We start from the raw sequence: 23830 nt of genomic DNA on the forward strand, positions 1-23830 counted from the left end.
GTGGCAGAAACCCTACACACTGCCTTGACAATGTAGAAGTGACTGTATTTTATTTACATTGTTTCTTTCTTTAGGAAGTTTTAGCAGGTTTGCAAATCCTAGCCATGTAAATATCAGAGACAATACAATAATCATTACAACTGTGAGCTGGTGTTTAGGGAAATATTATACAGTAATATACTCTTTGGATCTCCCTATTTAACAGGGTGCTACCATGTTACAGAGTGAGCATCTTTACACTACCCAGGACATGTCGTTTCTACTGATTTTATTAAATTGAGTGAAAGCTCTATCTAAAGAGGTGACTATATTAATCCCTGTGTTTATTAACCTCCTATTTGGTTGGCTGTTCTCAGTGAGGCACAAGTAGTATATATTATCATGGATCTGCCTCAAGCAGCACTGCAGCATAATTCCCATAAAAGTGCATTTGGAGCTTTTAACCTTGAAAATATCTTGCAGTAATAGACAATAGAGAGAAGCTTCATTTGGGGAGAATTTCCATCTCCACGAAAGGGGATACAGCAAATATTTTTGTATTGTTATCACCAATGATTAGATCTGTGTGAAACATATCAAATTAAACCCAAATTGAGACTGTGCCTGGTTATCATGCTGGTACATGGTGGGGGAGAAGGGGTCACAACTGCAGATCACCCGATCCTTTTAGTTCAGTGACTGCTCCCTTGCAGCATGCCCTGGTTGCGAGGCATCCCAGTGAAGAATGGGTTGGAGAGGGAAGCACACTGTGCCATCCAAAGGATGGTGCATTCTTCACACTTGCCCTGGAACAATCCCTCCTGAAGCTTCCACCTGGCTGGGCTCTGTCTCCAATACAGGTTTGGGATTACCAGGCACAAGCTGGCCTTTCGTGTTTTGGTAGAGAGCTGACAGAGCAAGTTGGTGAACTTTTTGGCAAAATTTGAGTGGACTTTTAATCAAGATTGGATTAAGATGGGATTTAACAATGAATGGAAACCATTTAATTCTCTGTGGATTTGGCAGAATTTGTCAATTTTGGCTGTTTTACCTTGACATTTAGGCTGACAAGGTGGGTGAGGTAATATCTTATAATGAACCAACTTCTGTTGGTGAGAGAGACAACCTTTCAAGCTTTCTCTCACCAACAGAAGTCAGTCCAATAAAAGATATTATGTCACCCATCTTGTCTCTCTAATATCCTGGGTGCGACAGGGCTACAACAAAACTGCATACTTGAAATTTGGCTAATTCAAACCTAAGCTTCCATGAAATTCAGGAGGCTTGAAATCCAAGCCAAAAGAAGGTTTGGAGAGTTCTCTGAAAACATCTGCTCAATGTGCAGCGGTGGTCAAAAAAACCCTAACAGAATGTTAAGAACCTTTAGGAAAGGGATAGACAATGAGTCAGAAAATATCATAATGCCAGTGTATAAATCCATGGTATGCCCACACCTGTATTACTGTGGGCAGTTCTGGTCGTCCCATCTCAAAAAAGAAACATTAGAATTGGAAAAGGCTGAGAAGGGCAACAAAAATGATTAGGGTTATGGAACAGCTTCCATATGAGGAGAGATTAAAAAGACTGGGACTTTTCATTTTGGATAAAAGATGACTAAGGCACTGTCAATCTGTGGAACTCCTTGTCAGGGGATGTTGTGAAAACCAGAACTATAACTGGGTTCAAAAAATAATTAAATACGTTCATGGAGGATAGGCCCATCAATGGCTATTAGCCAAGATGGTCAGGGATGAAGCAGAAAAGTGCTTCTGATGATATAGAAACAAAAAAATTACTTAAGACACCAACAAAAACCTACCTTAGGATATTTGGGGGAACAACTGAGCATTCAATTGAGCTGGTTATGTTATTCCTTGCAACTAAATTATCTGGCCAATTTACCTCTTTTTTCTTCTTGCACATCATTTGTGCATTAATTTATGTGAAAGTATTTGTTACTTCTAAGTATTCACTGAATAGCTTGGATGAACAATTTTCAGCCTGTGGGTTGTTTGCAAACTTCACTATGCTTGTTCATGACATGTAAAGGCTTACTTAAGTCACGTGGTATTGTCTCTGGCCTTTAATTGGATGACAAACTTCTTAAACAGAGGAACACAAACAACAAATTGATGAGCAGTGTATAAACCAGGGATCGGCAACCTCTGGCATGCGGCCCATCAGGGAAATCTGCTGGCGGGCCTGGACAGTTTGTTTACCTGCAGCATTCGCAGGTTCAGCCAATTGCAGATCCCACTGGCCATGGTTCGCAGTTCCAGGCCAATGGGGGCTGCGGGAAATGGCAGCTAGCACATCCCTTATTTTCAGGAATTTTTGTGAAAAAGGACACAAACATGATTGAGCTAAAACAGCTGTTTGGGATTTGAATGAATGTATGCAAATGATGATTTTGAAGTATTGAAATTTTAGGGTTTGGGGAATGTATATGAAAGCAAAAGGTCAAGGTCTTAAAAATAGTATTTAGGAACCTAAATTTAGACTCCCATTTTAACTATAGTATCTGGAAAGAACCTTTTTTTATGAGTTTCTAACATTATTTTGGAAAAATATCGGGGAGGGGGGAGGAGTACATCATCATACAAACCAATGGAGTGGATTTTAGTTTACTATTTTATTTTTCTATAAACTCTAATTTATATTATTTGACATCAGCCAACCAATGGTGGCTAAGCTGTACAGCAGTCAACAATACCTGTCTTTGTTTGGTTAAAGAAGCAAACATTTCGGGTGAAGGAACCATTTTGATTGTTCTTAATATTTATTTGTATTATAGTAGCACATGGGAGCCCCAGTCATGGACCAGTACCACTGAGCTAGGCACTGTACAAACAGAGAACAAAAAGACAGTCCCTGCCCCAAAGAGGTACAATCTAAGTAGAGGACAAGAGACAAAAGATTGAATCCAGACACACGGGAGTATAAGGAAACAATGAGACAATATTGGTTAGGATGATAGGCAGTGGTCTCAGCGCACCAGCAGCCTAGCCATTGGCAGGTTTTTGTAGCCATCATGGCCCATGAGGGTTTTAAGGAGGAATTTGAAGCAGGATAAGAGGTTAGTTCTGCAGATGTTTACAAGGAGCTTCTCCTCAGCATAGGAGAAAGCACAAAGGTGCTCATTTGAAAATTTAACAAGTGGGTGGTGGACGCTGACATGATGGGCCAATTGGAGTCAGGAGTTGACCTTTCAATACTGAATGAGAGATGATAGAAGGGGGATCATAGGTAATTGGTGGCGAAAGCTGGGGGTGCCAAGCCCCCCCCCCCAGTCTATCAGCCCACTTTAGCAGGCAGACCCCACATTTGGTAGCACCAGGGCCAGGAAAGGGGGTGGGGCATCAGAGGAGGAGGGTCCTGCCTGCATGCGTACGCGTGTTACATGATGCTGTGGCAGACTCCCACAACAGCCAACGAGCCGGAGTGGGGAGCTGACTGGGCCCATCCCCACAGGATGGGAACCATCTCAGTGTGCCTCCCTGCTGTGGGCATCCTCTGACCATGACCCCCTGGCAGCCAGGGCTCCGGGGACAGGGGGAGGAGGGTCTGAGGTCCCCAGGCACCAAGCCAAATGTGTGCCCTCTCTTCAGGTCAGACCCCTACCTCATCTGGAACCAGGGGGATCTGGTGCTCTAGGGTGCTGGATATGGGACTGCCTGTGATCTCCACATCACCTCAGGTGAACATGCTGGAATGAGGCCCACACTCTGCTGGGTCCCTCAGCACCAGAGCACCTGCCCTGCTCAGACAGTTTCCCCAGATGTGACTCAACTAGGGAGGGTCCTTGGAGTCAGGGCAGAGGTGTTGGGGGCACAGCATGGGACTTTGCCCCCACTCCTCACTGGCCCAAGGGGCAGGGAGGAGGTGTGCTCTTGCAATGCTCCTGTGTGGCTATTGCCAGCCCTGGCCCAGCTCTCAGGCAGGAGCACAGGGCTGGAAGCCCAGGCCTGTCCAAAAGGGGCTAGATGAAAGGCTTGGGACAGCACTGCCCATCAACAGGAGAAAGGCAGGGGCGTTGGGGAGGGTTCCTGCATCATGCAGGGTGCAGCTCTCCCTGGATCTGTGTGATAGGGTCCCTGGGGTGCAACCTGGACTGTGGGACTGCTGAGCCTTCCAAACCCACCCACCTGAGCTGCCTCTCACACAGTGATACTGATGCCATGCTACAAGCCTCTGACGACCACTGCACATCCACAGGCAGAGACATACCCAACTGAGTAACATGAATGATCTCCCAGCCATTCATGAACCATAAAAACATAAGAACATATGAACAGCTATACTGGGTCAGACCAAAGGTCCATCTAGTCCAGTATCTTGTCTTCCATCTGGGGCCAATGCCAGGTGGGAATGAACAGAACAGGAAATCATCAAGTGATCCATCCCCTGTCGCCCAATCCCAGCTTCTGGCAAACAGAGGCTAGGGACACCATCACTGCCCATCTTGGCTAATAGCCATTGATGGACCTATCCTCCATGAACGTATCTAGTTCTTTTTTGAACCCTGTTATAGTCTTGGCCTTCACAACATCCTCTGGCAAGGAGTTCCACAGGTTGACTGTGTATTGTGTGAAGAAATACTTCCTTTTGTTTGTTTTAAACTACTGCCTATTAAACCATCAATAGGGAGGCTCCAGCCAATTCCCCCCAGCTCCCCAGCCTGGCACCCCAGAACTGTACCATCTTGCAGTAGTCAGAAGCCTGGCCAGTGTAAGTTCATTACTTAGTTCGCCACTTCATCAAAGGAAAGTAGACATGCACCAATCTTTGTATCCTGAGCAGATTTCCCAAGCACTTTAAACAAACTCACTGGTAAGGATAAAACATTAAAATAAGTTTATTAAATACAGAAAGATAGATTTTAAGTGATTGTAATTGGTAGGCATAAGGTCATAAATAGTTACCTTAAGAAAATGGAAAGTAAACATGCATTCTAAATCCTAAACTTTTAGACTAAGCAAGAGCTGAATCAAACAGCTTTTCTCACCCCAACAGATGGTACAAGCAGCTTACAGTTCTTCAGTACACAGACTGGACCCTTTTCCAGACTGGGACCAAACTCCCTCAGTTCAAAGTCTTTTTCTTCCAGGTGTGGAGGTGGGGGAAAGAGGAGGGAGAGAGGCCAAGTGATGATGTCACTGTCTCTCTTTTTATACCTTCTTCCAGCTGCTAGAAAGATCCTTGCTGTGACGTGGAGGTCAGTCAGTCCCCATTGGTCAAGTAGTCTCATTGTGTATGTGCCTTCTCCAAGAAGTCTCTGAGCTAGTGGATTGGGTGTTGATGAGCCATTAACAACCATCTGGCCGGTGATGGCTACTCCTTTGTTGGAACTGAAAGGCCAGTTGTGGGTGTTCCCAACCTCACAACATATTTCAGTAACTTACATCTATCTATCTATCTATCTATCTATCTATCTATCTATCTATCTATCTATCTATCTATCTATCTATCTATCTATCAATACCTCATAACTTCACATACAATGATAGTACATACAATCCAACAAGACATTATTGTTCAACAAATCAAGACTTACAAAATGATACCTCACAAGGCATACTTTGTACAAAACACATTATAATTGTATCACAGTGGTGAATATGAGGGTTCCAGGATACTACTTTGAGGTACAGAGTGTCACAGTCTGCCCTTCCCAGTGTATTCCCCTTGTCACTAAGGAAGAAGATGGGGGAGGGTATCTGAGTGGTTCAGGCTTCTCAGAGAAACCCTGAGAAGAGTTGTGGGCCAAGCCCACCCCCTGTGCACATCTTCCAAGCCATTTCCTCCCAGATATCCCTCCCCACAAGGCCATTAGGATGCAGGGACCTGCCCTAGAGCCATCCAGCACCCCAACTCTCAGCACTGAAGTGCATGGGGCTTCTCACCTTGTGGACTTGTTTGGTTCTTTGGCACCAGTTCACCCCATCAACGCTAGGAGCTGGGTCCAGAGTGAGCTAGGGGTTCAGAGCCCATGGCCTTCACCCTGTCCCATTTTCTTCCAGCATCCAAGATCCATCCTTTTAAGAAGGGAGTGTATTGAGACCCCTCTCAGTAGTTGAGTCCCAGGGATTGCTGGGAGTGGGGGATTCTGCCCCCTGATGGTGTTTGCAGAAAATGGTGGATTTGGGGAGTGAATTCTGAATGAGGGCAGCAGGGCAACATCAGAAACACAGATCCCACTTCTGAAAGTCAAGCTACATTGTGACAGCCAGCACAGGGCACGCGCTCATTCTCCAATCTATTTCCGCCCCTAGGGCCTCCCTTTTGTAGTGGACCAAGATAGAGACTACACTCACAATGACCCCTCACTCCTTCCCCCTCCCCGCCACACACGGAGGGTAGGGACCTGCCCATATTGAGGCCCTATAGAGCCTTTCACCACAGAGCTGGGAGGCTGGTTGCTGGTCATTTTATGCAGCCCCCTACTAACCAAAGAATATTGGGGATTGACCATGAGGGGTTTTGAAAGTGAAGACAAAATAGCTTATGTGTGATAGAGAAGAGGGAACCAGTGGGAGGATGTGAAGAGAGGGGTGAAATGATGAAAGCAGCAGGAATGGAAAATGATCTTTGCAATAGCATTTTGAATGGATATGAGCAGGGCAAGACTGCATTGGTCAAGGCCAGAAAGAAGGATGTTGCAATAATTGAGATGTAAGATGATGAAAGCCTGGATGAGAGTTTTAGCTGTGTGGATCTAACTGTGCCTGAGTTTACCTGTATAACTCTGCAATCCCATTTTCAGTAGCCTTGTCCTCTCTCTCCCCTTCCTTCCTATTATTTGTCATAGTCACTTGTATCTTGTTTCAATTTAGAGTAAATTCTTTAGGGCAGAGAGCATGCAGGAACACAGTTTTTTGTATAGCATCTAGCATAATGGGTCCTGGACCCTGACCGGGGCCTTTCGGTAGTACATCTACCTCTACAAATAAAGAAATACATTCTTGGGTTACATTTCACAGGTATTGACATTTGCAAAAGTAATTACTTAAATACATTGTTACATAGGTGGTGAGGTGAGTATCTGAGTGTATCAGTCTCTAACAATTGTTAGTGAAAAAGTGAAAAGGTAACATGCCAGAAACTGTGGAATAATCTCTAAATTACACAAGTTACTAGAAAGATTTATCTGCCATCCTCTCTCCTACAGCAATATATTCTGTGAGATGTGGCTGCTTCTTATAAATGCACTACAGTTTAATTAGTTTCAGGGTATTGCAGCTTGGTCAGAGTACCTTAAGTGCTCTTGAGGAAATGAGCATGGTGCAGGGATAGAAGAGGCATTTTGTAGGCATAGGGGAAAATCATATAACGTTGGCTCTCCATGCTATTCTAGTCAGAGGGGACATTGCCTTCTCAATCTGCACAAGTGAAAGAGTTCAGAGTGTTTTCAAGATTTAGAGTTGACTTTTTGTAAACTCTGAGTATGGAAATGTCAGAAATGAAGACTGGGTTGGGGGAGGAGAGGGACAATATAGTTTAGTTTGCATTTAGCAAAAAGGTATGTAATGATTGTAGACCTTAGAGTAAAGCCTACGTCCAATTCTCCCCTCATGCTTTACATGCAACTTTTAATGATATGTTTTCTCAAGAGCTTTAAACAGATGTTCGGGTCCAGACTAATCAAACCGTTGCACAGCCTGTGTCAGACAACACGTGGTGTGTGCTTGCACATGCACAGTGCTCTGCTGTACCAACACTTTCTCTCCTCTGTTCTCATGCCACCTCTGTTTTAACCCCTCTCAAGAAAACCCGAATGCTTTGGATATCATATCAAACATTTTTAAAAATGCATAATCCATTTATTTGTATGTAAAGGGAATACATGATGGTGTGGTATGAAGAATTTATCAGCATGAGCATGAGATGGTTGCATCACTTATGAGGGGCAAAGCCAAGTAAATTATGTAAGTCATCCCAACAAGTGCTGAAAGTACCTTTGTACCACATTGTCAGGCATTCTACTATATGCCATATGTTAATAAAAATGTTTGAAACAGTTTTTATGTGAGACTATTTCTGCTGTCTCTCCACCTATAAAGACAGGTGCCTTAGTTATCTTGAGTCCAACTGTGCAGGACTCAGAAAAAAACAACAAGAGCGTAAGACATTGAGGGGAGGGATAGCTCAGTGGTTTGAGCATTGGCCTGCTAAACTCAGGGTTGTGAGCTCAATCCTTGAGGGGGCCAGTTAGGGATCTGGGGCAAAAATCTGTCTGGGGATTGGTCCTGCTTTGAGCAGGGGGTTGGACTAGATGACCTCCTGAGGTCCCTTCCAACCCTGATATTCCATGATTTCCAGAAACAAGCTAAAATAGCTTTCCTAGGCCTAAATATACCATGACTTGGAAAGGCCCAGGCTATTATAGTTCAAAGGCTAGGAGCAAGTGCTCAGAGAGGGAAGATTCCCAGTTTCCTGTGGTAGAAAGCACACAATTACTAATCTGTAGGGCCACAGGCTAATGGACTTTAAATATGTGATATTTTTATGTCTAGAAAAATCTGTTACTTGTGGTAAGAAGGATGACTGTCCTCTTAAGGGTAGTATGGACAAGGTGGTCAGTCAACACCAGTTCCATGGTGTGTCCCTTGGAGATTCCTAGGACATTGAGAGCGGATGAAGACCTAGGGAAAGGCAGAGAGGGAGTGGTTGGGAGAGAGGAAGATCACCCAGGAGAATAGTTAAGGCTTGAGAAAAACTCAGGTTGCTGTTTTTTTAAGGGCCTGGGACCAGGAGCCTGCAGAGTGGTTGGGGACAAGGTTCCCCTCTCCCCCAGCCACTAGAGACAAGCTCTGGGAAAGAAGGGTGCATATATTCTGTCTCTTCCCCTCAGAACAGGGGAGACTGCTGCTTTTCTTCCCAGCATAGGGAGGAGGAAAAGGACTGAGCTACAAAGTGGACTCCTGTGTCCAGGAGGAGAGACCTGACTGAACGGACGCAGATCTCAAGAGGGAGGGCTGTGGGACTCCTGAATGAAGGAGAAGGGTGTGGGCTTATCTGAAGGCTCAAGTCTTTGTTTTGGAAAAAAATTATAAATAATTAATACTCTGCAAAGGGGGAACTGTGTTCATTTATTCTGTCCTCAGTGTAAGTTATTGCAAAGAACTGGGAAGGAATTGAGGGCATGGTGCTTGTAGGGCTACATCAGGTCATGACGGGGTACCAGGGGATGTCACCTGGCCACATTGGCCTAGGACAGAACCTTACACAGGAAATGTTTTTCTGGCAGATTGCCATTAAAAACAAAACAAAAACAAACAAAGCTTTTTGAAGTTAGTGGTTTGATACCAGGAGAGAGGGCAATGATATCATAGGCAAGCGATATATTTACCAAGTCCACATTTTTACTTGAACTGTCATGGCTTATATGTAACTGTCATAGCCTGACTGACCCTTAAAAGTTCAGCCTGTGAGGATTCAGCTATTTCTTCCCCCCTCCCCATCCACACACACAGAGCTAATCCCAATTGGCTGAAGATCAGGTGGCTCACCTTAGTTTTTAGACCCAGCTGGGGAATTGTGGGAGTTATTTATAAAGAGCTGGGTGAGCCACCTGGAGAGGGTAATGGAAAATGTTCTCCTTCTGAGAAGCAGCTTAGGAAGCATACCAGGGAGAAGAGCAGACAGGCTACTACTCACAGGGTGAGCTGGAAGCCGGACTGGAGACAGGTATCATGAGCTGCAGCCTGCCTGAACTTCCTGAGGAGAGGAGTGTGCCGGCTCAGGGATAATGGGGTTATTTGAGGCACAGGAGCCTAGGATTAGGTGTGGAGACAAGCTGTAGCAGTGAAGGCATACTTGTGAGGAAGAGGTGCCCTGCTGTGCTTGGCTTGAAATTTTTGGATATCATTGGAGTCTGATAAAAGACTGAGGCGCTGGAAGGGACTAGACTCTAAAGTGGCTTGTCTGGAGGGCGACGTCACTTCTATGGCCAGAAACTGAGGCAAAAGTGGCTATAACATTGTTCTGACCACAAGGGGGCATGTTGGGGTGGCAACTTTGCCACAATAACCCTGAGTAATTGACAAATTCTTGGCATATAATCTCATTATCCCTCCCCCCCATCCCACCTCCTATTTGTTGACGATTATATACTGCATCTTGGGATGCTTGTCTTTTTTGGGACAAGCACCATGTCTGGCCTGTGTTTCTGTATGGAGTACTACTGAGTGCTTCAGAGCACTATAAAATAATACCATCCCACCATATGGACCGTGCCAGTCTGCAAGCATAGGGCCTGAAGAACCATGGAGTTCCTGGAACTGTTAGCTATTCATACACTTACCAGCAAGACACTCATGCCACATTCTGAGGCCTCAGGGACTTTTAATGACTATAATGGCTGACTGGGCTTCTTGGACACGTGGAAATGTTTACTGTTTGCTTAATAATCTAGTTGACATTTTGTTTGCTTCAGTGATAATTCTGTTTCTTCCTTTGTGGTCACCTCATTGCTTTCTATATATCCTTACTACAAGGAATCAGTGAACCAGTAATACCTACTGTGCACATCTCTTCATGAGAACTGGAGGCAAAGAGATGCCTGGAAAAAGCAGCAGGGGTAGTTGCATGAGATTCTTCTCATGGATTTTTCTCAGCACCTTGCCTTCTGTAAGGATGGGTTAAGGGGGACGTGGATTACCCTGTGGCTCTCCACTATACAGAACCAGGAGCAGCCTCAGAGAGAAATTGTCTGTTGTACTCCTCTTTGGCAGAATAGTTCCTGCAAGAGCCATGCTGCCACTGGCAGGGCCCCCTACAGTTGCTCCAGAGCAGTTGAGGAGAGGAGCCAGAGGGAGGTAAAATATCTGAGCTGTATTATCCACTGCCTAGGAACCTGAATACAGTGCAAGGTATAGTGTACAGAGAGCAGCACTTCCCCATCTCCACCTTCTCCAGTGTTACCACTTCTAAAAGCTTTTTAAAAAAAAAAACATAATAGCTCTCCAAAGTCACAAAGTTTGGTTTTTTTTAAAAGATTGTCTTATCTTGTCTTCTGGTTTTGAATTTCTGCTCTCCAACCCCTAGTGTGTGAGAGAGACAGTTACAGGATTGTCAGCTCTTGCTAATTTATCACAAGTAATGCGTTGTTGGCCAGGGGATGTTATGAAGGCCAAAAGGTATAAATGGGTTAAAAAAAATTAGATAAGTTAATGGAAGATAGGCCCATCAGGGGATGGATCACTTGAAATTGCCCTTTTCTGTTCATTCCCTCCAAAGCATCTGGATACTGGGCTAAATGGATTACTGGTCTAACCCAGTATGGCCGTTCTTATGTTCCTGCTGCAGGAGCTCTTGCTAGAGGACCCCTCCAAGACTGGGGCCCCAGTGCTCTAGGCATTGTAAGCATTTCAGGGTGGGAACTGTTTCTCACCATCTAGTGGCAAAGCATAATATCGAGTTTGTGACATGGAAGATGGGACACACATTGCCTCATAGCACGGCCACCAAACATCCATTAGGTTGGAACAAGTTTTGATCTCTGCTGAGTAGGGCTGGGCTGTAGTGAAACTAGTGACCTACATGTGAAAGGCCCTGCAGTGCATTAGCCACACCATGAAGTATTTAGTTTCCAATCAGTACTGTAACCAATCCCCATGCAGGGTGTTGTTGTGATACACCAATCTGCTAGACGGTTGGTAAGGTGCTGGGTGAACACAAGCTCAGAGGCAAAAGCTGTAGATCCTCCAAGCATAAGGCCCTTCAGGCTCCAGCCTTTGGGGAATTTCCATAAATACTCGCATAATTTGAATATGTAAGAGGATTCCTTTACTTGGGCTGCCAGAAATGGTGTAGATACCTTAGGCATGAATGGCTTAACAGTAACAAGAAAGATAAACACAAACAGTTCTCAGCCCCATTCCTGGGGCCAATGCAGCCCAGAGTATGAAATAGGGTGACCACCTGTCCCTAAATGTGTGGGACAGTCCCAAAATGTACATTTCAAGTCCTGGTCCTGGGCTGAATGACTCTGGGACAGCATTTGTCCCAGATTCCCTGTGGCCTGCTCTGCACCTGCCTAAGCCTTAGGGGCGGTGCCAGCCTCTTCCTAGGGGGTGGAGGGGAGGAGCTGAGGTAGGCCTTATCCCCTCCTCACCATGAAGCTCTACCCCCTGCTCCTCCTCTTCCTTCTGAAGCCCTTCCCCCTGGCCAGGATGGAAGCCAGAACCAGGCAGCGGTAAGAGCCACCCAGGGAGCCTGGGCCGCTGTGGGGAACCCGAGACCCTCCACCTTCCCTGGACAGTGTGCCCCAGGGGTGGGGACATAGGCCAGGGGCTGCTCTTGGGCGCTCCCCCACTCCAGCTTCCCACCCAGGGCAGGTGGAGGGTCCGGGGCTCCTCACAGCAGCCCAGGCTCCCTGTGCGGCACTTACCACTGCCTGATTCTGGCTTCCATCCTGGCCAGGAAGCAGGGCCTCAGGGGGAAGAGGAGGAGCAGGGGGCGGGGCCATAGAGGGGGACAGTGTTCCTGCACGTGTCCTGTTCTTTGCATTTTGAAAAGGTGGTCACTCTAGTATGTACGTACCAGAGTTCCATGGTAACGCCCCCCCTCCGCACAATGATCTCCTGTTCTGGCCATGTGCCAGCCAAAAGTCATATTGCTGCTACCAGGCTGCCTACTATCTGGCCTTCCCCTCATCGACAGTTGCTAGGCTACTTTCCTCAACCTGCTGCTCCTGCTCTTATTCACCTCGAGCTCCCATTTTAGCCAGCTCCCCTCAGACACTATTTCTCTTTCCTGTATCCTGGAGGGGAGGGGTAGAGTCTCTCACTCACAATTATTTTGTTCCCTCTGCCCCCCTCACAAGTCTTATGAAGGTAGCCATTTATCCCATTTTAATGAGAGCTTCTGCAGGAGTGCCAGAGTCCTATTACTTGCTGCTCAGCATTGTGGTACAACAAACCACTAAGGTATTAAAAGCATGCCAGACCTACCATGACTTAGAAGTAAGCACGGAAGGTGCTTCAGATGCTAGGCCATATCGACACAAGCTGCGGGGGGTGGAGGGAGAGAGAGGAGGGGTCCCAATAACCACCAGACACATGACTATAGTAAAGTAAAAAGGGGAAGGTTGTAAATACCCTAAGTACAGTGACTTAAATAGTTGCAATTCAGAGTAAAGCAATAGTGGTTCCTATGTGGGCCCTTGCAGGTTAAGGTTCCTCAGGCCTAGTGCCTGGGTTGCCTCTCCAGTCCAGCCTCTGTGAGAGGCAAATAGGAGCTTGCAGGTTTCCAGGCTAGGAGTAGTTAGTGGTGTGTCCCTGTGGCAAAGTTGCCACCCCATCATGCCCCCTTCTGGCTGGATATGGTGTTGCAGCACCTCTTGCCTCACTTTCTCCCACCTTCTTTTGTCCTACTCCAGCTGTAGAGTCCAAGGCTGCAGAGTTCTTTACCAAAGAAATATAAATAAAACCAAAACTTCAGCCTGGCCAGGCTCAGTTGGCAACCACCTTGTCACAGGCATGCCTCTACTGCTCTAGATTTTCCACTTGTCTAACCACAGGCTTTGGGGTGTCAATCAGTCCCATCGACTGGCCTACTCCTCCCCTTGCTCGCGGTTCAGGCAGGCTACAGCTTATCAGGACCCTGTCCTCAATCAGTTCCCCAGTTTACCACTGGAGCATCTTCATTGCTCTGCTTCTCAGCCTTCTTTCAGGGTTCTCCCCCAGAAAGCAGGAACTCTCTACTTCCTGTCCCCTAAATCTCCTCCCTCCAACTGGCCTTTTTATGGTGGCAACCTCTGCTCTCCCCCCAGCAGGGCTTTTTCTAATTAGGCCTGGTCCACCCACAAGGCAGGTTAATTGCCATCTCAGGACAACATTAATCCTTTCCCAGGATGTGTGGGCTGAACATCCCATTACAGTCTCATTGGGGCCGCTCTGTCCTGGCTCCCTGCCAAGCCTCTGTTGCTTCCCCATAGGTTCTGCACAGGCCTGACTCTGGTTTTGATGTCCGATGCTCACAGCCAGTCCATACACGGTTCCTTGCTTCCTGCTGCAACCTGCTGTGTACATGGTTCCCTGCCACTTCCCCCTGAATTCGGCTCCCCACTGCTCCCAATTTCTGTGCAACCTCTGCTCCTGCCTGAGAAAGGTAACTTGCTGGGTCAGGGTCTTGACAGAATTTCTGCTTCCTCCTTTTAGTGGTCAGGGGAAAGGGATGCACCTGTGTGTCCACCCTGGAGAGTGATAGTCAAGGAAGGAGTTTATGGGAATGGTAGGTTCTTGCTTAGTCAATTCATCACTGTTGGCAACACTGCGGTCCTCTCACTCCTAAAATATATGAAAAGACATCTGCATGGAACCATAGTGAGGGGGCCTGTACAAGAGGCTGGAGAAGAAGGTTGATACCATGGGAGTAGCACTCTTTCCCCATCCCAACTCTACCCCCAATCGCTATGCCCCTATACTTCTCTTTGCAACTGTCTTTAAAGATCTGGGACCAGGTTAACACCACTTTGATTGAAGGAATGCATGTGCTAGCTCTACCTAGTGGAATAGGGCTTAGTTTAGCAATAAAACTGAGTTAAAACACCCCCACTTATAATTAAACAGTGTCAATATTCCTTTAAATTTTTTACAGGAACTTTAGCAACTCACTCTCATATAATGGTTTCATGTATTGATCTTAATAGTACTTGTCTGTGTAAATGAGTTATTGAATTTAACTAGGCTATCAAATCCGAAATCATGACTAAACTGATGCTTGGGTTCAACTTTTCCCCATTGTTTTCTCTTGGGTTTTCCTTCCCATTGACATTGGTTTGCTCTAATGTATACTCTTGTCACAAATTGAAAGCTCAATAAAATATATTTTAAAAAAACCTGACTAAGGAGACAAATTGCATAAAGGCAAACTTTATTCCACAAGCCCAAGGGGATAATTTGCTTTTCATCTCCTCCTTCTCTCTGAAAATACAGAACCACCAACAAATGGTATGTAAAGGAGAACAGAGCAAACAGAAGAGTAAAACTTACACAATTTATCAACTCAAGCATGAAAGCATAGAAAATAAGCAGGGTTCAACGAAGTTGATCAAGAAGTCTGAACCTACTGCATTAAAACATGGTGGTGTTACACTAATCTAATGAGTTTTCTAGTAAATGAGGCATGAAACATATTGCCAGAATATAAAGTCAGTAAAATATCCAAATTACTGTATAATGCCAGTATTTGTTTTATCTTATTAGGGAGCTGGTACAGAATACATTATCTTTAAATTTGCACTACCAGCAAAAAGAGAAAAATTGTTATTTTATGAAGTAATTTGCCGTTCAGATAAGTTGCTAATAACAGCAGATCAAAAGCTGCTGAAATCCCCAAGAATTACACAGTACCTCATTTGCAAGAACACATTAAAAAAACCTGTTCAATAAAGAGTTCAGTTTAGTGTTATATTTTTAGTCCTTATTTATTTCAGGCTATCCTGAAAGAGAGATGTATAATATTGCACTTGTTTCCAGCATAGCCCAAAATAATCAAAGACCACAATAGCATGTACTGGTGACACTTATCAAATAATATAGTATCTAGTATAATAATATTTCCTTCAAGAATAGACCGCAGAATTAATCTCTACCATTTTAGCACATCATATGTTTTATTAAATTTTATTCAGGCACGGCCAAATCCTGAATTCCTTAGTCAGGAAAACTCCCATGGAGTAAATAGGATTTTGCTTGAGTAAGAACCTCAGTGATAAAACAGGTAAATACATTTTTTTTGTTCAGATTTCTACTGCTCCTTTGTCTCATCAGATTAAGGCTCCCTTGAGGGCCTTAGTACAACTTTAATACAACTGGATAATTTGTAAATTAATGGGGGTTACTATTACATCTTGTGGGACAGGAGTTTGTCTACTCTAACTTCTTCAGATATGAGAGCAGATTCTCCACCTCACTCCTCTCTCTTTGTTCTGCTCCAAAATTTTATTTTGTATAGTGTTTAGCAGTACAAAATGCATCCCAAAAGCTTCACACAGTTGAATACAAGACACTAGATAGTATGTTACAGAAACAGTAGCATGATTAATTAAACTATTCATCCCTAAAGCCAACAGAGTCCTACTGATGACCATATTTGGGATCAGGTCAGATTGGCAGAGACCCTGTTTTTTTTGTCCCCCCCCCCCTTCCTCTGCAGCATGGGACATGGGTCACTTTCAGGTTTAAACTAGTGTAAATGGTGAATTCTCTGTAACTTGAAGTCTTTGAACCATGATTTGAGGACTTTAGTAACTCACCCAGAGGTAAGGGGTCTATTACAGGAGTGGGTGGGTGAGGTTCTGTGGCCTGCAGACTAGATGATCATGATTAGGGCCCTACCAATTTACAGCTGTAAAAAATGTGGCACGGACCATGAAATAAGCCCTTCCCTGTGAAATCTGATCTCCCCCTTGCTGTTGGGAGTACCCCAGGTGGAGGTTCCTATCTGTGAGTTCCAGCTAGGCTGGGGAGGGACAGGACTTGGCCTTTCACTGCACAGCTGCTCTCAGGGGAGTGGGGGGATATCAGACCCACCTCCGAGTGCCTCCCCCTACTGCAGGAATCTCTGGGGCTGGGCAGCAACCCTGGATGTTCCTGCAGCCAGAGAAAACTTGTGGAGGTGGGTCCGATCTCCCCCTGCTGCTGGGAGCGCCCCAGCTGGGGGCTCCTAGCTGTGAGTCCAGGACTTCCTCTTCACCTGCACGGCTGCTGTGTGGGGCAGGAGGTGGGTATCAGAACCATCTCTGGGTATCTTTTGGGTTGGGACCCCCATGGTTACAACACTGTGAAATTTCAGATGTAAACATCTGAAAACATGATTTGAGTTTGACAAATAGGGAGGAACTGGTTGAGAATTTGAAAGTGGAATGAAACTTCGGTGAAAGTGATCATGAAATAGTAGAGTTCATGATTCTAAGGAATGGTAGGAGGGAGAACAGCACAATAAAGACAATGGATTTCAAGAACCTCTGAGGTTCTTAACCTCTGAGGATAAGACAAGAAGCAATGGGCTTAAATTGCAGCAAGGGTGGTTTAGGTTGGACATTAGGAAAAGCTTCCTAACTATCAGGGTGGTTAAGCACTGGAATAAATTGCCTAGGGAGGTTGTAGAATCTCCATCATTGGGTATTTTTAAGAGCAAGTTGGACAAACACGTGTCAGGGATGGTCTAGATAATACTTGGTCCTGCCTTGAGTGCAGGGGACTGGACTAGATCAGTGGTCTCCAAACTTTTTTGATCGCGCACCCCTATCAGTAAAAATTTTTGAGCACGCACCCCCAATATATGTATATTTATTTATGTATAAATTATATACATGTACTACTGTACTAATATATTATGTACATTATAAATCATACACAAAAATAGAAATTAAAAAAGGATGAGATAAAGATGAAATAAACAATATTTTTAAAATAATTTTTTATTTTATTTTATTTATTAACGGTACAAAAAACCTTGTTGAATTAATAATATTTTTTAGTGAGAGCAATGTGATTGAATATGTTTCATTATTTTTGAAAATCTTGGTTTAACACTTTGTGATACAGCGATTCGAAGGTCTGGTTCTAAGTTCAGTTTATTTCGCACCTTGGTTTTAATGGCTGTCATAGCTGAAAAAGATGCCTCACAAAGATACGTAGATCCAAATGGAAGAAGTGCATCGTTGGCTGCGCTTACTAAATCATGATATTCATTTTTCAATCCCATCCACCAATTATGCAAAGGTTTTTGTTGAAATTCGGCTAGTAAATTTCCATCTTCCCTAATGTCAATCAGTTGTTCTTGGAGAATTGCGAAAGGGGGAATATTGGTAAAATGCCTCAGTTATTGTAAACATTGGTGTGCACACCACCAAGTAAACTTAGCATAATACAATCTGGTTAACCAAACCTGCTGGCCTCCGGATAGGTAGCAGGAAAATAACAAATATAAGCTATGATTTCACAATCTAGGCTGTGTCGCTCGCTGACCGGTGTCAGGTGTGACGAGGGAATTTAATAAGCTACGATTTCAGAATCTAGGCTGTGTCACTCGCTGAACGATGTCAGGAGCGACAGGAAAGTTTGAACAAGCTTTAAAAAATGTTCAAGAAAAGGTGCATACACCCTCAGTCGTAGCATGAATTCAGCTGCCTCCAGGACAATTCATGAGATTATTTCCTTCTAGAGATAGTCATGGGCTTGCCCTTTACTGCCAAGGTAAGTGACTTAACTCCTTTTCCTTCTAATGTAATGCTTGAGTTGGGAGTTGCTGGGGTTCTCATTAGATTTGTTTTTTCATTACTAATTATTAACCCTGTCACTTTTGCATGGCTGGACAGTCTTTCGGTCTTTACTTGCGTGCTGGTTGAACAGTCACTTAGAAAAGCTATGTAGCCAGCAAAATCTATATCCTTGTTAAGTGGTGTGTTGTATCTGTCTATGCTTTATTGCAGAATTAAGTCAATGGCAATTCCAAACTGGAGAGGTGAGAGAATTTGACACCAGTGTGTGGGCTGAACCATTTGCTCAAGTGTACATTTACTTTAACCACGTAAACTGTACTTTTATGTAATTTTCTTATAATTATTTCTGTTGACACACTATAACAGGTCAAGATGTTTCAGAGTGAATTATGATGGAGAATTGTGATGGGTTACTCATTTACCACAGGTGGCACCTCCTCCTGGCTGTTTGGGGATTAGTGCTTTTGCAGTTCTGATGCCTCTTCTTGCAGTTTCTCAACCCATTGTCCTCTCTCTTGCTTTGGGGCTCCTCTTTTGCCCCAGGAACTGCAGCTCACTCTTCATGACTTGGCCTTCTGGCCTGGTCACTATGTGGCTTCCCCTTCCTGGGTAAAAAGTCTCACTGGATCAGCTGTCCAGGTAATGCCACTCCATCAGTGACTGGTAGGGGAACATGGGCCTGCCCTATACTCTAAGTCCCAGCACAGGGATCCTACAACACACAGCCAAAGTCTGCTACATCTCCAACCTGGCTGCTTTCTCCCTGAGTTGCTTCTTCTCCACCCTTCTCTCTTCTGGGAACACCCTTCCCTCAGGGCCAGGCTCCAGGGTCCTACTCTTTCTCTGGGTACCTTCCTTCCCTCTCTAATGCACAAAGGGTGACTGCAGACTTCCTCACTGCCACCATTTCTATTGCCAGCTTCCTGGCTTTGTGCTAGCCCAGCCCACACCTGCTCAGCTGATCTTCATCTTCCAATCAGGGGTTGCTTCTCCAGCCTAATCCCTCATGTAGGGCCTATCACACTAATTGGTCCTTTCCTTGGCTTCCTTAACCCTTTCAGGGCTGGTGTGGGGTAAACAACTGAGCAGAAGGCTGTCAAATGCTTTCTAGAAATCTATGAAGTTTATGAGTGGCTTTTGCCATTCAATAGTCTCTTTGATGACCAATCTTAGGGTGAAAATCTGGTCAACACATGATCTTCCAGGTCAAAATCCAGCCTCCGCTTCCCTTAGCTTTGCTTCAGTTGCTTTCTTTATTCTACTAAGATGATACTGTGGAAGACTTAGGGAGTGTAACACTTTGCCAGTTAGCACAGTTGCTTAGGTCACCTTTCTTTGTTTTTCTTTGTCTTAACTGTAAACTCCAGTCTTGCCACACATTAATGTCTCACATCTAACATCAGCTCATCTGAATGCTCTGATGTCCTGGAGAGTAGATCTAAATTTCCTTCCAGTACATAGGGTGGCCAGTCTGTTTCCTGGTGACACTGTTTGGGGACTTCCAAGTTACTTTATGGACACTTTTGTGTCAGAATGTGTTCCACCAGTCATGAGCCTTGACACCAGACACAGTCTGCCATTCTTTCACTGTTCTGATTTTGAGAGCCAAGACCATGTGACTCCTCCCCACCCTGCCCCCAGTCTGGGACCCCCACACTCTCCCCATCCCCTCCCCATCCCACATTACTGGGGGCAGGGCCTCTGTCCTCCCACTGCGCTGGCTCCCCCTGGCATATTTGGCTGCTCTTCCTGGCAGCCAAGCCCTGGAGCCACTCCCGGAGGCTGCCCAGTGCAGCACAGCAGCTGCCTGGGAGAGTGCCTGGCTGCAGCGGCAGCAGGCTGCCTCCCGCCCAGGCTTGGCTTCCAGGACAGCAGCTGAGCGAGTCAGAGCCCCCTCCTCCCTCCCCAGCATGCTCAATGTCCACTTCTGTCCCCAGATGAGGAGCCTGGACAGGGAACTGGGGCCAGGAGCTGACTCTGAGCATGCCAGAGGGACGGGGCTCCGGCTCGCTCGGCCACTGTCCCCAGAAGCTGAGCCTGGGTGCTCTCCCAGTCAGCTGCTGCGCTGCAGTGGGCAATGTCCCAGGCAGCATGGCTGGAAGAGGAGAGGCTTTGGCCCTGCCCCTTCTTCTCCCTGCCTGGGCGCACTTGACCCTGCTGGAGGTGCACTTGGCCCTTCGTGCACCTCCCATGAGTCACCCTTGATTAACCTGTTAGTTTCAGGCATATCAGGCCCCCCCCTGCAAACCCCCTCCCCCCCCGCTGCCCCCTCTGCATACCCCAAGCTGGCTTCGTGATCTGCAGTCAGTTTGTTTTCGAAAGATGCCTCAGAAGCACCTGTACACACTTGTGCGCCACACATTCTATTTTCTCACCCTCGTGTCCCACCCTGACACTAAGTGGTAGAATCTCCTTCCACCTGTGGAGGGTGAGGAATCCCTGTGGGCCAGTCTGTATTCTACCTTGGTCCCACGGCCCTTTGGAGATATCAGCTGGTGCCTCATTCATGGAAACGTGAGCACAGATGTGTACTTGGTGCAGTTCACCCCACTCCCCAACACCTGTCCCTCACCCTCACTAGCTAAACGTTGGCATAAAGTGCTTGTAAAATAGGGAGAGAGATTCACAGAGAGCCTGAAAACCCAGGGGTTTATTAAGAGAGGATCTGTGAGAAGGAGCCTGGACTCAGCAATGAGATGAGGCATGAAGCTGAACAACAGGCAGTAATGCAGAGCACGGTTGATTGCTGCTGGCTGGACACCTGCTGGGGAAGGCTAGGCTGTCTAATGTTAGAGGAATAAGTAGGAATTGAGAATGGGAGGAAGACAGAGTTTTAGGCCCCTTTAGCCTGAATCTGCCCCATGTTCTGATTGATTAGTTTTTTTAAAGTATTTTGGAAAGCATTGTTGTGTATTAGTGCAGAGTATTATTCATTTCTATTTTCAGCTAAGAATATGGTTCTCTTCATTTTAAAAATGGGCTTCCAACCAAGCTTCATTTCTAAACACACACACAAGTTTTGGGCTAGTGTCTATTAGCATGTGAACTCTGCCTCTCAGGCCCATCATCTCACCTTTACATAAGTTTCCAGCAACTCTATGAAACATTTTCTTTATATTAATAACTGGCAAGGAAATAAAGTTAAATGAATCACAAACACTTGCAATGTGTTTGAACATTTAGGGTTTTTTTGCCCCCCCGCCCTGAAGGTCTGTTCCATCACTGACATTTTAGTTTAATGCAAGATTGACTGTATCATAACCCTCCAAAAATACTATATTTCATAATCAAATCACCAGTAGGTATGGAGGTGGTTGGGTATATTTGGCAAAGAATATTGACCTGGATCACTTGATGCAACATCATGAATGTATATAAAGTACAGCGACATGAGCTTTTTGTCTCCAAACACTGTACAATCAATATTCTATTACTCCAGCACTAGTCCTGCTGCATTGTAGCTAAATTAGTTTGTAAGATTCAGGAATGTTTAAACTAGGCATATGAGTAACAAGAATGAGGACAAGACTTCAAATTTTTATATAAAAATACATGTAAGTTTTTATCTTTTAATAATCCTAGGTTTCAAAAATCCTTTCCCTTTATAGTATGATTCACTTAAATTTCACTGACTAGGATTTTGGGAAAACAATTTATTTTCATTAGATTTCTCCTCAGCTTTGCATACTACAAATGCCATTTCACTTAAGCATCATATTCTTCTTGACTTTGTCTGTCTTCATGCTGCAAATGACAAAAATATAACTTACGTTGCAAAGTAGCTACAATATTTTTCCTTTTTATGTTTGGCAACCATAGGAGAGTCCGGTTCCACAGTCTTTGTCACAAAGAGAAGACCCTTTTCAAGTATATACTCCCATCTCTCCCTGCCCCGTTTTGGGAAAAAGGCCTTGTTTTTTCATAGTCAACACAAAGTGAAAGTCACTTGGGCTGTGTATTCAAAACAAGGGTCACAACACAAAATTATTAGATAAAAGCACATGTGTTTGGTGTAATTCTTTAGGCAACAGAGAGTAATTTTCTCCACACTGCAATAGCTCCCTTACTAGGTAGTTGGTATGTGCTTTTGAAAACTGGGGTCAGCTGCCCTACTTTCTTACAGATCCTGAGGGAAGATCTCAGGGATCTTGCTCTCTACCTTGCAAGCAGACTGTGGTTTAGGAAATCAGGATATGGGTCTGTCACACCTACAGGATCTTCCTCTTGGTCCTGAATTGTCTGTTCCACTCATCATAGCAATGCATGCAGAAAGTACACAGTGTGAATGTCAATATTTGAGTTGAGTGGCAGCACTGCTTAGTGGATTAAGACAAAGGCCTGAAGCCATTAGCTCTCAAATTACAAGCCTGACTTTCTGGATCACTTGTTTCATCTTGGAAGAGTTATTTAGGGTCAGATTTTGACTTGCTCTGTGTGGGTGTGGAGGGAAAGAGCATAAAGAACCTTCCACCAGTGCACCCCATTTGAAAAAGACAGCCACAATAACTGCTAGTCACTGGCCTCTTAAGGAGGACAGGGAAAGGTTTGGTGAAGGACGTGGCACGGCTACACTTCTGTTTTGCTCTACCTAGCTCCCCTCATTATCAGCACTTGTTTCAGATTACCTGTATAAATATCTGTTTGCTTTACCACCCCCCATTCACACTGCTTATAAATCCTTATACCACACCATAATTTATTCTTTTTGATACATAAACACAACACAATTCCATATTTACTGGGTGAGGAAAAAATACCTACTTGCAATTTAATCAAACACCCCTATTTAGAGATTTTGTATTTGTCTTTCATCTGTATTTTGATTTTTTTCTATTGAAAATCTGATCAATATAAAGTGGATTATATTTAAAATAAAAAGACACTAGACTCAATCCATTTAAAGAAACAAAAAGATGGAAAGAAGCTCTTTTTGGTCAGGGCTTGTCTTTTCATTATGTGTACAGTGCTTAATACAATGGGTCCTGGTCTATAGGCTTTACTGCAATAAAATAAATATATATTTTGTGTGGATTCCTGATAACCATTAACCTTATAAGGTACATTTTGAAAATGCTCAGTGTGGACTCTGCAAACAACTTATTTACTGGGGTTTTCTATGCAGAAACTAGCCAATGTATCCCATCAGGATTTTGTTAATTATATAGTGACATTTGCTGAACAGGAAAGGTGTTATCTTTACACATCAAATCTTTACACTTTCCATATTTGGAGCTCAAGCTTTCCAAGAGCTTGAGCTATCAGATAAGTGGAAATATTTGTCAGACAGTAATTTCCTACAAGAGTGAACAATTTCATGACAAGTTTGTTTGTTTTTTCATTTAAAAAACCAACAACCATGGACCTCAAGCAGCAATAACAAGCAAGCAAAGAACAAAGTCTCTCTGAGACACTGCCTGATTATGAGGAAAAAAATTTCTATTAGCCCCCTCACTGCCTCACTGGAGGTGTTTTAACTGAGACTGCATAAAACACTGAAGTACATGGTCTAGGGCAGTGGTCTCCAAAGTGGGGTGTGCAAGAGGATCCTTGGGGGTGCGCGGCAGGAGGAGCGCTTAGGAGCGCTTTCTTTCTTTTTTTTTTTTTTTTTTGCTTCGGCAG

The sequence above is a fragment of the Emys orbicularis genome, chromosome 3 (genome assembly GCF_028017835.1).
Source record: "Emys orbicularis isolate rEmyOrb1 chromosome 3, rEmyOrb1.hap1, whole genome shotgun sequence".
In the NCBI taxonomy this organism is placed as follows: domain Eukaryota; kingdom Metazoa; phylum Chordata; order Testudines; family Emydidae; genus Emys; species Emys orbicularis.